The sequence below is a fragment of the Gymnoscopelus microlampas genome, assembly GCF_963454915.1.
Source record: "Gymnoscopelus microlampas genome assembly, chromosome: 12".
Lineage (NCBI taxonomy): Eukaryota > Metazoa > Chordata > Actinopteri > Myctophiformes > Myctophidae > Gymnoscopelus > Gymnoscopelus microlampas.
In genome coordinates, this window is record NC_139949.1 from 40,470,695 (window position 1) to 40,486,517 (window position 15,823).

The 15,823-nt window shown below is 43.4% G+C and overlaps 1 protein-coding gene across 3 annotated transcripts in view; it reads left to right on the plus strand.

The window, feature by feature from the left end:
• The first annotated feature begins 5,205 nt into the window (after positions 1–5,205).
• The window catches only part of LOC311056572 (serine/threonine-protein kinase TAO1-like), a 55,789-nt gene continuing 45,171 nt past the window's right edge, over positions 5,206–15,823 (plus strand). The window contains exon 1 of one of the 3 annotated variants that reach the window (XM_084073284.1): positions 5,206–5,407. The gene's annotated coding sequence lies outside the window, so the exon portion shown is untranslated. Of the gene's footprint in view, positions 5,408–5,864; positions 6,048–6,909; positions 7,096–15,823 lie in introns of those variants that run through there. The other 2 variants (XM_084073283.1, XM_084073285.1) reach the window with 2 other exon arrangements.

The window sequence follows — 15,823 nt, forward strand, 5'->3', positions numbered from 1 at the left end:
CTGTAATGAATTTGTTACAGTGCAGGTACTTTACTTAAGACTCTCTCAGTGGAAGAGTAGGCTTAACTTCTTAATCTCTCTCCTCTGTAAACCTCAATTACTTAAGCATTTCACATAAATGATTAGCTATATATTACAATCATTGTCAAAGATCGCTAGCTAGTGGTTGAGCTTTATTTTCTTATTAACTAGTATTGTTGATCTTGTTAGATCGATGTTCGGTAGAATTAAGTAGACTCTCCTTTTATGAAATGGATGATGTAAATAAATCTTAATGGATAAAACACATTAAGTGTTATGAGGACAATAGAATCTGACATCACCTGACCTTTCCCATACAGATCTTACAAAGATAATAATGGTAGGCCTATACGAAACACAAATCCAAGTTTTAACTATGCTGAAATTAACTGTGTAAATTGTGAGATTTTAATGACTTGTTGGTTGGTTTAATTGGGGTTTGTAAACTTGTGGGAAATGATACTACTGTACTGATTGACTGAGTCACTGACTACAGATATTACATTGAACGCCCTCTTGTGGTCGAATTGCAGCTCAAGATAAGGAGAACTGAGGCAGATAGGCCTACAAAGGATGGATGGAACCCAAAACAAATGACTGGGGGTCAGTGGTGGAAAAAGTACTCAAATGTTTCACTTAAGTAAAAGTATCGATACTGCAATGTAGAAGTAGTTTGTTACAAGTAAAAGTCCGTAATTCAAAATGTACTTGACCAAAAGTATTGGTATCAAAATGCAAAAGTTATAGTACTAAAATGTTTGAAAATAGCAGATCTACAAGCTCACAATGCGTCGCACCGCAACACGTTGCGAGCTTGTAGATAGGCTATTTTCAAATAGCCTATGTATAAAATAGGGCTAAAGTGGTAAATGTATGTTTTATAATGTATATCTGCAAAGTAACTAGTAACTAAAGTTTTCAAATAATTGTAGTGGAGTAAAAGTACAATATTTGCCTCTGAGATGTAGTGGAGTAGAAGTAAAAGTTCTGAAAATACTGGAAATACTCCAGTAAAGTAAAAGTACCTCAAAATTGTACTTAAGTACAGTACTTGAGTAAATGTACTTAGTTACTTTACACCACTGCTGGGGGTGTGGGAGGACCTGAGTCCAGAGTGTCAGAAAAGGCAATGTTTACATGCTCATGTTAAGTAGAGACAAACTGGGAGAAAACATCTGTTATTTCTGAATACTCTGCAGGAGATAAAGCATTCTTGATGAGACACGTTTGCAAGCAACAACGTCATACAATAGACTAGTGTAAATTAGGCTTGATTATCAGACTCATGTCCTGTGATAGCTCTCAGAAGACCTTAACTTTATTCTTCAAATAACTGAATCCTGTAGTCAGGTCAAGTCAATTTGATTTGTTAAGCACATTTTAAAACAACGCATTGACCAAGGTGCTCTACAGTCCAGAAGGTAAATTCCACATCAGTCCTTCAAATTCAAGTTTACAAGTGTAAAGGAGTGGGTAAAAGGTTTTGCTGTACAAACTCCACGATTTGCAGTTATAAAATAATCATCATAAGAATAAGAGAAGGAAACAAAGGGAAAAAAAGTCAGATAAGACAACGATGTCAACAAGGTTCAAAACAGAAATAAAAATGTGGCTGAATATCACAGTCTTGCGCAAGTAAGAGACCAAAGTGATTTAGTGCATAGTCATATACTGTATACATAAAGTGATAGTCCTGATTGCTGATGGGCACATTGTCCATTGTTGCATTTTCCTGTCTATTTTAGATATACTGTCTTTATTACACATTGTATACAACAGAGAATCAACAGCAGGGTAGCATCAAACATTCACTTTCTCATGCAAAACCTCACTCTTTCTTCACAACAACAATCGAAAAAACACATGGCTGCAGTGCATGCACATAGTGGACATTACATTACATACAGTAGAGCACATGTGCACATTATACATCTGCACATCATGATGATGTGCAGTGTATGTTTTGACAATCAGTATAAGCTGTGTGTACACACACACACACACACACACACACACACACACACACACACACACACACACACACACACACACACACACACACACACACACACACACACACACACACACACACACACAGACACAATCCTGCAGCCTATCCCTCCATATCACTTGCTCCAGCATACTTCTGTGCCTGGATACAGACCACACAAGCAAGACCTGATTCCCATCATCGGGACAACGGGGCTACTGAGCAACCAATCAAAAGTCTCCATGCCCTGTTCCACAAGCTGATTGGTTGCCCGGCCTGCAGTCTGCTGTGGAATGCCCATTTTTAACCTCTCCACTGCCAGGCACAATCATCATCATTTTTTTCTCCAATGCAGATTATACAGTAGCCTAATCCACAATTACTGTTGTGTTTACAATGATACAATGATATCAATATGTATTTTTACCTACACAACTTTAACATCTTAATAAAACCACATCTCATACAACTAGAATATAATACAGTAGGCTCTGTGCTGACAAAATAAATATAATTTATTAGTCATTTTGATTGTGGGGGGAATTGCACGGTTAATTATCTTGAGGACTGGGTCTAATGGGGGTGCTTGAATCTGCCCTGCTTGCTCTCTCATCAGTTACAGGAGTCAGGAGACACAATGTTTTAAGAGAAACAGTAGTGGTGGTCCTTGAAGTTACACTGCCAGACTGATGAAGTCTGCTCTAATGAGAGAGAGAGAGAGAGAGAGAGAGAGAGAGAGAGAGAGAGAGAGAGAGAGAGAGAGAGACTTATGCCTCCCACACAATCCATCATCATATCAGAGAGAGAAAGGTGAGTTCTGAAGAAGCCATTGCTATTATTACCAGTGTCATTTCGGATGGAAGTTAAGAAAATACTTATAAATAACACGTAGGCTAGACTAAGACTTAAGCGTTGTTATCAGGTGTGGGACAACCCTGGCTGAGTGTGTTAATCAGGTTAGGAGCTCAGACACGCACACACACGTACACTCCATCATCAACTCACTGTGTGGGGGAAATGTTTTTTTTAATAACAGCAAATGATGCTGTTATTAATTGATCATTATGTACAGCTCGCACACGCAGGCACACACACGCACACGCGCACGCACGCGCACGCACACGCACACACACACACACACACACACACACACACACACACACACACACACACACACACACACACACTGATGACCCAGTAGGGTGTAGCTGGCTTGGTGGGTGTCTGTGCTGTGGTGTTGGTTCTAGAGCAGGTCTGGTGTTGGTTCTAGAGCAGGTCTGGTGTTGGTTCTACAGCAGGTCTGGTGAGTGTCTGTGCTGTGGTGTTGGTTCTAGAGCAGGTCTGGTGTTGGTTCTAGAGCAGGTCTTGGTGTGTGTCTGTGCTGTGGTGTTGGTTCTACAGCAGGTCTGGTGGGTGTCTGTGCTGTGGTGTTGGTTCTAGAGCAGGTCTGGTGGGTGTCCTGTGGTGTTGTGTTGGTTCTAGAGCAGGTCTGGTGTGTGTCTGTGCTGTGGTGTTGGTTCTAGAGCAGGTCTGGTGTGTGTCTGTGCTGTGGTGTTGGTTCTACAGCAGGTCTGGTGTGTGTCTGTGCTGTGGTGTTGGTTCTAGAGCAGGTCTGGTGTGTGTCTGTGCTGTGGTGTTGGTTCTACAGCAGGTCTGGTGTGTGTCTGTGCTGTGGTGTTGGTTCTAGAGCAGGTCTGGTGTGTGTCTGTGCTGTGGTGTTGGTTCTAGAGCAGGTCTGGTGGGTGTCCTGTGGTGTTGTGTTGGTTCTAGAGCAGGTCTGGTGTGTGTCTGTGCTGTGGTGTTGGTTCTACAGCAGGTCTGGTGTGTGTCTGTGCTGTGGTGTTGGTTCTAGAGCAGGTCTGGTGTGTGTCTGTGCTGTGGTGTTGGTTCTACAGCAGGTCTGGTGTGTGTCTGTGCTGTGGTGTTGGTTCTAGAGCAGGTCTGGTGTGTGTCTGTGCTGTGGTGTTGGTTCTAGAGCAGGTCTGGTGTGTGTCTGTGCTGTGGTGTTGGTTCTAGAGCAGGTCTGGTGTGTGTCTGTGCTGTGGTGTTGGTTCTAGAGCAGGTCTGGTGTGTGTCTGTGCTGTGGTGTTGGTTCTAGAGCAGGTCGAAGGAGAAGTTTGGGATTTGTTTATCTTTTTTTTGCGTGACAGATTTGTGCCCCGTGATTCTTCTCATGGTGGTGAGGAAGAGGAGAAGGAGGCAGTGGTACTCTTTTTTTTACTTAGTAAAGTATCAATACTGTAATGTAGAAGTACTCTGTTACAAATAAAAGTTCAAACTTTAGTTGAGTAAAAGCTACAAAAGTATTGGTATCAAAATGTACTTAAAGTTCCAAAAGTAGAAAGTACTCATTATGCAGAATATCCCATTTAAGTTTTCAAATGTACACAAACCTTTGAAAATAGCAGATCAAGCTCACAATGCCGCACATTGTGAGCTTGTAGATCTGCTATTTTCAAATGGCCGAAATGTATATTGCTGAAGTGGTTAATGTATGTTTTGTAATAATAATAATCAAAATCTACAAAGTAACTAGTAACTTAAGTTTTCAAATCAGTGGAGTGGAGTAAAAAGTACAATATTTGCCTCTGAGATGTAGTGGAGTAGAAGTATAAAGTACAGAAAACTAGAAATTCTCCAGTAAAGTCAAAACAAACAAACACAAAAAAAACTAAATTGTGCTTAATAAGTACAGTCATGAGTAAATGTACTTCGTTACTTTACACCATTGGTTCTCAAAGTGGGGTCCGGGGACCCCCCAGGGTACTTCCAGGTTCCAGGGGGTCCCCAGCTAAATGATGGATAGGAACCAAATGGACCCTTTTGGGTCTGTAACTCTTGAGTGTACAAATGGAACCAAATGGACACTCTGAGTGAAATTAACATTGATTTTACTATATAAATTGGGGTCCCATAGGTATAAATGCCATTAAATGGGGGTCTGTAGCCCTAATGCATGTCAAACTGGGGTTCCTTGAAATTAAAATGGTTGAGAATCACTGCTAGAGAGCCGTAAAGATCTTCTCTTATGAGGGTCCCTTGGCATATCTTTTAAAATGGGGGGGTCCGCGGGCTAGTAAGTGTCAATTTGGGGGTCCTTGACATGAAAAAAAGTTTGAGAACCACTGCTTTACACCACTGGGGAGAGGAGGAGGAGGAGGAGGTGGTGATTCTGATTCTGTCCGCCGCCATCTTTGTGGGGAACTGCCTATCGAAGCGACACAGACCAAACTTTACGAGTCGCTGCGTGCGTGGCCGTGCAGTGCACGCCCGCACACACTGATACATTCTGTTGGACGGTCCTGAGAGTCTCCCGGCGGAGCGGCGGCTATTAGGCGTCCTGTCCTGCGGGCTGAGAGGAGCTGCACCCCGGCCTGGAGGACTGGAGGACACACGGTAAACAACCCACAGCACAGCCTCAGCCTGCTGCTGGAAGTTAGCCTGACAGCAGCTACAAGCTAACAGCGTTGCCATGTCCGCTTTTTATAAGCGACTTTGGGGCGTCTTTTTCTGTAAAGTTGCTTTTGGTTGGTTGCGGTGTTTCGGGCTTGTTTCTAAAGTGTTGTTGCTTATTTGGGCTTGTTAACTAATGTTGTTTAAAACCAGTGGATCTCAAACATTTTCATGTCAAGGACGGAGGAGCCCCAAATTAATATGTATTTGTAGAGCCAGCCAACCCAGTCTGAACATATTTTGTGCCAGAGACTCCCATACAAGATTTTGAAAATATTTTTGAGAATATTCCACTTCACTTTTCCCAAGGTTTTTCTTTGAAAATGGCAGATCTACAAGCTTACAACGCATCGCATCGTCACGCGTTGTACGCTTGTAGATCGGCTATTTTCAAATAGCTTCTTTTGGGATTGTTTTCATAGACCTGGTTTATTAATGCTTATTTCTCTCGCACAATCTGGCAACACTGAAGCATATACACACACACACACACACACACACACACTGGGCTGCACTGTCTCTTCCTGGGAGGAGGAGGACTGGACCTGTCTGTCTGGATTATTATTCATATTTATTTGACTGGGTGAGTGTTTGACTGAATGTTAGCCTAATAATGCTAACCTGCCACTGACTGTTACCAGCCTCCCGTCCATCCACGCTGTGTAGTCTAGTAGCAGCTAAAAGCTAGTTAGCCGGGGCTAGCTGGGTTAGCATGCTGCCAGTGTTGCCATGTCCGCTTATTATAAGCGACTTTGGGTTTGTTTATCTGTCAATTTGCTTGTAAATATTGGTGGTTGCGGTTTGTTTGGGCTTGTTTCCAAAGTGTAGTTGCTTGTTTGGGCTTGTTTCACACGTTGTTTCATAATGTTGTTTAAACCAGTGGTTCTCTACATTATCAAGTCAAGAACCCCCAAAAATGAATATGTATTTGTCTGCAGACCCCCCCATCTGATTTCTTTTTGCTAGGAACCCCCCCTCCCCTCCCATACAAGATTGGTGGTGTTCAAATATATACATCTTTTTTTTTCAAACAAGTCAATAGTTAGTAAAAATGTGTTTTAAAGGACGAAGTAGCTCCTTTTGGGGCTTGTTGTCTTAGACCAGGTTGCTTGTTTCTCTCTCGAAACCTGGCAACGCCGCTGGCTACCCAAAAAGTTGCTGTCACAACTTGTCTGTGCGCCGTCACGTCGTCATACATACAGCCGACACCGTTCAGCCTGCTAGCCTCGTTAGCTCCCATGGTGTGTTTATTCACCCTGGCAGGCAGCTGACTGTGTCACCAGAGTATACATAACAGTGAGTGTGGGACAACCCTGGCTGAGTGTGTCTTTAAATGTTAGTTTTTAAACCCCTGGTCGTTGTGTGTTACAGCCCAAGCTAGCCACGCTAATCCCCTTTTATGCAACTAAATCGTTAGCGTGCCGTGCTGCTGCTGCCACTCCCTCACTTTGTTTTCCTCCACACTGACTGTGTGTGTGTGTGTGTGTGAGGCTTGCCTGCAAAGTGCATGGCGTCCCACCACCAACACCACCACCACCACCACCAAGCTGGTGGTCTGGTTTTACAAGTTATGATCTGCCAAGGGGAGGAAGAAGAGCACCTATAAACCACAGCCATCTATCTACCTGACGGTAGGTCGTGTAATGCTGTGGGTTGCTGTGGGTTCTGGGTCTGGAGACCCCCCAGGGGGGTCCCCAGTCCCACAAGATTTTTTTTTGGGGGGGGTGATAGTAAAGTGACAAAAAAAACAACTTTTCATACAAAAAAAAGAAGGTAAATGGCATGAACAAAGACCATTACTGCATCAAAAGTAATCAACAAACTATACAATATAAAAAAAACGGGTCCCCAGTTCAAATATGAGTATTTTGAGGGGTCACTCACAGCCTGGAAAGGTTGAGAACCACTGGTGTAATGTAATGTTGTCGGGGACCCACCTATTGCCTAGGTGTCGTGCACATACACGTCCCAGTGTGTTGTTGTGAAATTATCACAGCAGCAGCAGCAGCAGGCAAAGCCAAGCCAGGAAGAAAGAAACCTTGACACACACACAGATCGATCCGTGCAAGTATGTCTGCTGCTTGTGCAATGATCCACTAAAAGCTGAAAGCCCTGCCTGCATCCGCTGGCTCTCTGGCTGGGCTGTTGTTGTGCACTGACGTGAGTCGCATTCCTATGTTTGTGTGTGTTGATGTTGCGTAACACCTCCAGCACCCAGCAATCGACCTTTTTCCTAGAGCGAGTCTGTGTGTGTGTGTGTGTGTATGTTATGTATGTGTGTGTGTGTATGTACTGTTTATATGTACACAATAAAATCCAGCATTCTTTGAGAGTGTACACAATGTATCCGGATTCATTGTGTACACTAGAACATTTTACAGTGCATGTAGGCTACCTATGCATTGTGAGCCTGTTCAGTCCCCTTTTTTAAACAGTCAGTCTGTGGACCAGCTAAGCATACATTTGATATACACAAGGTTGCATATTTTGCCCGAGTACTTGTTTTATGGCATCTCTCCTCCTGCACATAACACAGAGAGACACTGCCCTCCTCCGGGGTGTCAGTTCAGTCTTGTGGTGTCACTGCCCTTGTTAGCAGCATCGTGAATAGAACAGATTTATATGGTGTGTCACATCTTGTCACAGGTTGGCAAATGTTACATATGTGCTGCTGTCTGTCCTTTGTCTCTAGTCCACAATAAATAGAATAGAGTCCCATGTTTTTCTGCAGCCAGAATGTCAGACAGAGGCTGCCTTTATGCCGGCTTCGCTCAGCCCTGTTTTTGTACATCGCTGCTTGGCAGCCTACCTCCGCTAGCTGACGGTTTCTCACTTCTGTTATTGATCTGCATGTCCATTTTGTTTATTTGCCACCCTGCATGGCTCACGCTTTACCAGCCTCTACCTCTCTACCCACTCTGCCCCTTGTTTCACCAGCCCTGAAACTGTAACTCATGTCAATGTCAACAAGATACCTGTCATTTTTGAAGTGCGGACGATAGTCGAGCTTCCTAAGATTCACAACCAGTGAAAGCCACGATAACGGCGGGCCCTTTGAGCATTGTTGTTGTGTTGTGTGCACTGTGTCAGTGGGATGTTATATCAGGGAAACAGATCTGCTCGGTGGGGTGCAGAATGTGGGTACACTGCATAATGGATTTAGAGCGTCTCCCAGGAAAAATGGATTAGAGACCAAAGCAAAGCCGGCCCTTCCTGCCTGCCTGCTACAGTCTACGCCTATAAGTCAGTCAACCACAATAGAACAGAACCAGCAACCAGAGCAGGCATGAAAATCCAATGAAATGCTTACACCTCCCTCAGTTGAGCATGTGCTGATTCTAACGTGTTGTGTGAATGAGCGGCAGTGTGAATCCCTTTTTTAAGATGGAATGAAAGATCTTGTTTCATGTTGATGTCCATGCTCATCACTCTAGACTAGCTGACAAACATAATTAGCTTGTCAGCTAATCACCTTTACACTTTGTCTCCGACTTTGCAAATATGCCAAAGCAAGGTGAGGTGTCATGAGTCAGAAATGCTTAATTGAAGACCTAAGCGGTTTGTAACACTCCGAATCCTCCATGCCTAAATCAGCCCTTTTCAACTAGAAAGGTTGGCCAAATTGCTTTTATGACATGATTCCAAGATACCTGTGTTAATTTTGATGTAATAACACTTAGTGTCCCTCCCAAGTATGGCTGCACGATGTATCATGGTTTGTGTCTTTGGAATATACACATTGGCCATTATGTCAGTGTTAGGGGCATTATGAAAAGTCATGCATTCATGCGAAATAGAACGATCCAATTAGATGGGACCATAATAACCACATGGACCCTAGAATCCCGTCCCTATTCTGGGAATGTCGTAATAGGTGAACGCATTCAGTGAGAAAAGCCGATCTACAAGCTCAACAACACACAGTGAGCTTGTAGTGTGAGTTAGTATTTTCATGGGCTATTTTCGCTATTTGACGTACAACGAAGTATGTGGTTCCTGGTTTTAAGTGGTTAATCAGCACTGGATGTCCAAAGATAAAACCTAACCCAATACAAAAACAAATTGAGAGATGCAGAATGAAAATGTGAACACAGAAGAAGCCTTGATGTTGAAAACGAGAGAGTACATCAACTGTGTGGCATTATTGTACAGTTGCACCACAGATCAGTGGTTCTCAACCTGTGGGTCGGGACCCCACATGATTGGGGGGGGGGGGCACCTAGGGGGCACCTAGGCTCTAAAGCAGGGGTCTTCAACGTTTTCAGGCCAAGGACCCCTTAGCTGAGAGAGATGAAGCAGGGACCCCCTCTATATTGTATAAAATTGTGTTTCATATTCCACTTTTTTAGTTTACTTGTTCTGCTCTTTTTCCCTCTACACCTATACTTCTTTGCCAAAAATAGCCGATCTACAAGCTCACAACGCCTCGCAGCGCGAGGCGTTGTGAGCTTGTAGATCGGCTATTTTTGGCTAAAGTTCTCCTCAGAAAAGGGATGCTAGGGTTCAAGTGGTTAATGTAAATAAAAGAATCATATCACACAAAGATTTGGCGGACCCCCTGTAGTAACTCTGAGGACCCCCTAGGGGTCCCGGACCCCCTGTTGAAGACCCCTGCTCTAAAGTAGCCTGACAGTGTGTCGCGGGTTCGAGTCCCGATCCCGACGGCCTTTGCCGAATGTCACCCCCCATCTCTCTCCAAAAAGGCAAATAGCCGACGCGACGCAACAGGACACGCAATATAACCCCACGTTTGCAACTACTTTCGCCTGCGCACTTCACCGGGTATGGACTAGTTTTAAAGAAACTTACCTTGAGTATTTGACTGACATTTTTTGTCTTCCTCCTGTGATGACAGACTAGACAGTGCAATATATTTGCTCGTCATCCTGGTTTAACTACAGCACATGACTTGTCTCACGCATTGTGCACATAATGTTTGTTACAACACTACACACACAGGGAAGCAGATATGTAATGTGTAATCGTTACATTCATTAATTTCACACACATTGTAATAATGCCATAGTTATAGGTCTTTCAGTATTTTGCGATCTAATATCAGGAAGTGGTAAAAAAAAAAAAAAGAATGCAAAGGTAATTCAAATTTAATGAAATATAATGAGTCAGCCGCAAAGGTTCAAACTGGATCGTTACGTTTTTTTGCCGGTTCCCACTTCTATGTTTGCTCTCCCATTCTAGCCACAGCCAGTCCAAGTCTAAAACCTCTGGCATGTTCTGAAATACTTGAAACATTCTCACCACAGAGCATAGCCCTATTCTTAGTAAGAGGCTTGAAGATTACAGGTTTTGGGGGCTGATTTTGAGATTCAGGTTTTGAAGAGACCTACAGTAAATGGTGTAAATGGTGTAAACCAGTGGTTTTCAACCTTTTTCATGCCAAGGACCCCTAAGTTGATATACATTTGGCCGCAGACCCCCATTTGAAAGTGTTTTGTGCCAGGGACCCCCAGAAGCAAAGATATCAGTTCATGTTCGCTTTAAAAAATATAAATATTCAAAGATATGCACACTTTTTCAAGGTTTTTCAAAAATAGCAGATCTACAAGCTCATAGCGCGGCACTCGGTGCCGCGCTATGAGCTTGTATATCTGCTATTTTTGAATAGCCAAAGCTAAGTGGTTAAAAATGATTGCGACGCTTATGTTAACTCATTTTGCTGGGGACCCCCTGGTACTCCCATAAGAACCACTGGTGGTCCCCGGACCACTGGTTGAGAACCACTGGTGTAAATAGTTGGCTTAACTCCTCTCTGTCTTTTCTGATTGGGTGACTTTCTACACTGGTTCTTCTGAAGCCTCAGAACCACTGCATTAGCCTACTTACTAGTAGGCCAATGTAGTGGGTTTTCACACTGGGGGCCGCCAGGGTGGCTATTTGGCGAGGAAAATGAAATTAATATTTTTCTTTTGTAATAATATATGTATACATAATAAAAACTAGATAGATAGATGCATGTCATTATTTTGAAAGATTATTATTATTATTTATTTCCCAAAATGGTGAAAATAGCAGATGTACCAGCTCATAACGCATCACGATGAGTTGTGAGCTTGCAGATTGTGCTGTTTTTGCTATTTGACCCTACTTTGACCCTGTTGCTCTACAGCCTGTGACACACACACACACACACACACACACACACACACACACACACACACACACACACACACACACACACACACACACACACACACACACATACACGAGAGAGAGATTTATCCCAGAGAGAGGAGTTAATGCAGGAAACGGTATGGATTAAATCCTCTTACTGCTCACTCTCTCCATTCCTCTCCTCTTGTCATCATCATATCCATAGTGCCACAATCTGATGTGTTGTTGTTTGTTGACATCGGGTTGGCTAAAGAGAGAGAGAGAGAGCTAGCTTTCGCTTTCTATGCTCTATGAAAGCCACAATCTAATCGGCCTGGAAAACAACAGAGGCCTCATGACTTCACCCTCAAGCTTAGGGGCCATTGCATGTACGTGAGGCCTTTTTAAGAAACTGCACATGAACGGCTGTGTTGCAAGTCTTCCAGTCTGTATCTTTAAGGCCAGTCCACACCACCAATGCAACTCCTTGTAACATGCAACTACTTGCAACTGCTCGCAAGTTGTCGCAATCATTATCCCCAATGGCAGTTGCAAGGAGTTTCATTGGTGTGACATGGGCTTTAAAACTGTTTTGTTGCAAGGAGTTGCGACTAGTTGCATTGGTGTGGTTTAGCCTTTAGGGCAGGGGTCTTCAACGTTTTCAAGCCAAGGACCCCCTAGCTGAGAGAGAGATGGAGCAGGGACCCCCTCTATATTGTATAAAATTGTGTTTCAGATACATTTTTGCTGCTCCTTTTTTCCCTCTACACCAATAACTCTTTGCCAAAAATTGCCGATCTACAAGCTCACAGTGAGCTTGTAGATCTGCTATTTTTGGCTAAAGTTCTCCGACGAAAAGGGATGCTACTACTATGCTAGGGTTCAAGTGGTTAATGTAAAAAAAAAATCCTATTCCACAAAGATTTGGTAGACCCCCTGTAGTAACTCTGAGGATCCCCTAGGGGTCCCGGACCCCCTCTTGAAGACCCCTGCTTTTAGGGCATGGTTTGACTGTGATGAATACCTACACAGTATGGAAACAAGACTGCAAGGACTTTTTGTTGGTGTTATCCTTTTTTTGGGGGGGGGGGGCTTTTATGCCTTTGCTTAGACAGGACAGTAGGCTGACAGGAGATGGGGGCAGACATACAGCAAAGGTCGTCAGGATCGGGAGTCGAACCCGCGACACGCTGTCAAGCTGGATTACCAGCGTATGTGGTATGCGCCTGGACCGCTAGGCCAGCGGACGCCCCGGTGTTATCCTTTAAGACAAAGTGTTTGACTGTACTCGTGCTGTTTTACATTTCTGTCTAATCAAATATTCAATCAATCAATCAATCAAACGCTGCATGGTGTTGTTGGTGGTGTGAACACATTGTGATATTTATTGCACTGGCTGACCAGTGATTAACCCATTAAGGCCCGAGGCCGATTCTAAAAATGTGTTCTAAATCCTAACAGTTTTCTGAGTGAGCCATGCTCAAAACCTTTTCATGTCAAGGACCCCCAAAATTATATGTATTTGGCCGCGGACCCCCTCCATCTAAAAATATTTTGTTCCAGGGAGCAGGGACCACCAAAAGCAAAGATTTGAATAAAAAAAATGTTAAGAGGCTGGAGAACCACTGTACTAGGTGGTTCTGCTGTGGCTCATGACACTGTGACCGATGGTGGGTACAGAAGGTACAGTAAGATAGTCATGCCATGCGTCAGCCTGACAAGAGTTTGTGTGTGTGTGTGTGTCGTCGGGTGCAGCAGGCCTACTTCTGTGCATGTGCGTGTCGGCTGTGTGTGTGTACACATAGTGAATAAACTCGAATACGGGGGTACGTCTGCTGCTCTGCTGTATTGATGTGGCGTGTGTGTTCAGTGTTAACTGCCTAACTACACAGCCTATATAGGAGGTTTGCCGCAATATGAGGCATATGTTCTGTTCTGATGTGGCATGTGTGTGTGTGTGTGTGTGATGGTGAGCATTACAACAAGGATTAAGCACATGTTGGGGCCTACATTTTGTCATTACTCTCTGTTCTGTGGTTAAGATGTCAATTACCCCGGAGACAGATGGGTTTTGCGAGACCTAGCTGGGCATGTTGTTCACATATCAGGGCTCCTATCTGTGACAAAAGAAAGGGTCCACAGCATTTGGAAAATACATGTATGTTTATGTTGTTTCTTAGACTTAGGGAAGGCCCTGTGGCAAACCATATAGAACCAAAGTAGAAGGATTCTTTGACGGAACTACTGTCCAATTTGGATGAATTAGACCCTCCGGAAAAATGCGATTATGCGATCGCAGAATTGACCGCATAATCAGCAAAATGGCGCATAATTATGCAGGGGTAACGTTTTTTCAAAAAGGCCGCATCGCATAATATGCGCATCGCATCGCATAATATGCGCTTCGTATCGCATATTTCCACATATTTCGCAACTTTTCACATATTTTGCATTTTCCGCAACTTTCCGCATATTTAGCGTATTGCCGCATATTGCTGCATATTTCACAACTTTCCGTGTATTTCACAACTTCACGCAATTTCACCGCATTAAATTGCAAAAAAAAACTGCATATTTCATCGCAAAATCAAGGATTTTAGCCCGCATAATCAAGAGTTTTAGCCCGCATAATCTAGGATTTTTGCCCGCGTATTTCTGGAGGGTCTAATGAATAACCAATTTATCTATTTATCTACACCTGTTTCATCATGTCACTCCGTCGCCATAATCAGGACAAAGATGTTTGTATTTGGCGGCTGAGGAGACCGGGACAACATTATTATTAGTGTGTTTTGACACAGAGACCAACTGATGGTTTAGCACGTCTTCTGCACAGCTTCTTCCAGAAGGACGTGAGGATCATTCAGTCTGTGCCTACAATGGAGAGCTGTACATATTTGCTTGGTATAACTTGAACCGGTTGTTCTTTTTCAATAATCTGTGGAAATTCAATCCAGAGACGTTGTCTTGAAAGAATGTTGAGCCCAAGGGGAAAGACCTGTGTTCAAGCATGTGTAGGATGAGCACATCCAGACTGGCCATATCCTAGAGCAGTGGTTCCCAAACTGGGGGTCCCCAAATTATTTTGGGGGGTCCCCAGATTATTAGCTTAATAATGTGCAACATTGTTTTCTCACTCAACAGTAAACAAACCAAGTCCAAGATGTTTGCCGATCTACAAGCTCTGCTATTTTCACAATATTTATCTGTGGAACCGAGTCAAACTAAATGTAATGCATCAACTCCTACAATTCCAAGTGCTTGTCAGGGTGGGAGTTCCCACCCCAGTTCAAAATTATTATTATTTTCTGGGGTCCCCAGTTCAAATATGAGTATTTTGGGAGGTCGTGGCCATATTATGGCCCAGACGACTAGAAAGATGGAGGGAGGTACATTTAGGGCATGCCTCCTGGCGAAGGTTTGCAATCTACTGCATGCACCTTTCTAGCAATGTGGCCCAATGGGTAGGATCCTATCTCCTGTTTTTGTAGCGTGAGGCAGGTTGATGTAAAAGTACATCCCCCAGCCATGGATGTACAAGTACACCCCAATCCTATCTTTGATGCTGAGTGCCAAGAGGGGAGGCATTGTGTCCCATTTTATAGTCTTTGGTATGGAAATTTACCCCTGACCTCCCGATCTCAGGCCGGACACAATAACCACAAGGCTACTGAGCTGCTCTGCACCTTTCTAGTTAAGCAATAAATCAGGCTAGCTGCTTTTGTTCCTTTTTATAGCCTCATCGTTGTCAGCGAAATAGCCCTGTCAATAATATCTTAAGATTTGTTTTTTTACATGTCTACATTTCTTCTAGCTATATTTGATATGTTCAAATAAAGCAAAGTGTAAAGTTAGTGTTACAGATACTTTTGTATGTATTTTCAAATTATAAATCACTTCGCTTACATTATTTCAATTATAGTTTAATGCCGAATCAGAAGAAGTTGTCTCAATATGACAATTTACATATACAGTAGAGCAGGAGTCTTCAACGTTTTTCAGGCCAAGGACCCCTTGGCTGAGAGAGAGATAAAGCAGGGACCCCCCACTACATATTGTATAACATTGTATAACATTGTTATACAATACGTGAGGCGTTGTGAGCTTGTAGATCGGTTGTTTTCGGCTAATGTTCCCCATCATACAAAGATTTGGTGGATCCCCTGTAGTTACTCTGAGAACCCCCTGTTGAAGACTCATGCAGTAGAGCATTGGTTCTCAAACTGGGGTCCGGGGACCCCCAGGGGT